This window comes from Sphaeramia orbicularis, chromosome 1 (genome assembly GCF_902148855.1).
Source record: "Sphaeramia orbicularis chromosome 1, fSphaOr1.1, whole genome shotgun sequence".
In the NCBI taxonomy this organism is placed as follows: domain Eukaryota; kingdom Metazoa; phylum Chordata; class Actinopteri; order Kurtiformes; family Apogonidae; genus Sphaeramia; species Sphaeramia orbicularis.
The window spans coordinates 56,376,412-56,377,626 of record NC_043957.1 but is presented as its reverse complement, the minus strand read 5'-3'; positions in this window follow the sequence as shown (position 1 = coordinate 56,377,626).

Sequence of the window (1,215 nt, the reverse complement as noted above, 5' to 3'; positions counted from 1 at the left end):
TTTTTTCTAATATGGCATTTATTCTCTCTATTCAAACAATCAGTCTTTCAACTACTAAACGGAATTTCACCACAGACTCAGGGTTCAGATAAAGTACAAGAGTAAAGAAAAGTGTAAATAAAAAGAGAATAATAAACATATGCAAAAGCACAATAACAAAACATATTTTTAACCTTTTAATGACTAGAGTGCTTTAGTTTGTGTTTCAGACACATGTGAATCACAAGAATTTCCCTCTCAAATGCAGCCTGATGCATGCATTTGACTGTTACACTTCACCCTAAGCTTTGACAAGGGTTAGTATTACACTTGATCCATGTGATATAGCTTAGGTTGCATTTCAACACGGTATACACACACTGTAAGACCGGATAAGTTGAGTTTACTTTAAAAATCTCAGGTAACTCGTTGCCTTAAAAAAATGAAGTAATGAGTAATGAAAACTTGAGTGTATTAAACTTAAATGCTTGATTTGAATGGAATTGCTGTTTTAAGTACAACACACTAAATGCCAAGTTAATTTAACTTAAAATTTGTTGCAGTGTCAGTTGCTTTGTACAATTATTAGACTTAATATCATCAGTTCATTTTACTGATTTCCAAGTTGATTTGACTTAAAATGTTTTGCAATGTAAACAGCTTTATTCAGCTTTATATTTTTTTAAGCATGGTTGAAAGATGGGCAGGTAGTTAGCTCAATATAATTTACCAGTACAAGAAATACTTTTAACATGGCACAACATAAAAATTTACATCATACAAAAACAATTTGAGATGAACTGGAAACCTATTGTTGGTCCTCTGGCTCTGACTCATGGTGCAGCTCTACAAAAATACAAAAACAAACACAAAAAAGCCAATAAACACTGCCATACACACATTCAGTCCAAATTAACACTAACACCAACAACCCCGCTGAACCCCTGCACAGAAAAAGAACACATTTACAACAATATGCCCAATACCCACAATGCAATGCAGAGATAAAAAGGTGTGGTCATGACTAAAACTGAGTGATTTAAATCTATTCAGCTGAAACTTTTTCATACTTTCAACTATGTCTACAAATTAGTAGAATATACTGAACATTTTATAGTAATGGAATAAAACTGAAATCATTTAAGTACATTTTAATTAAATACAAAAATACAAATTACAGTGCACACCGTCTTATACTTTTTCAAACCCTAATAATAAAATGTGCCAATTATTTTA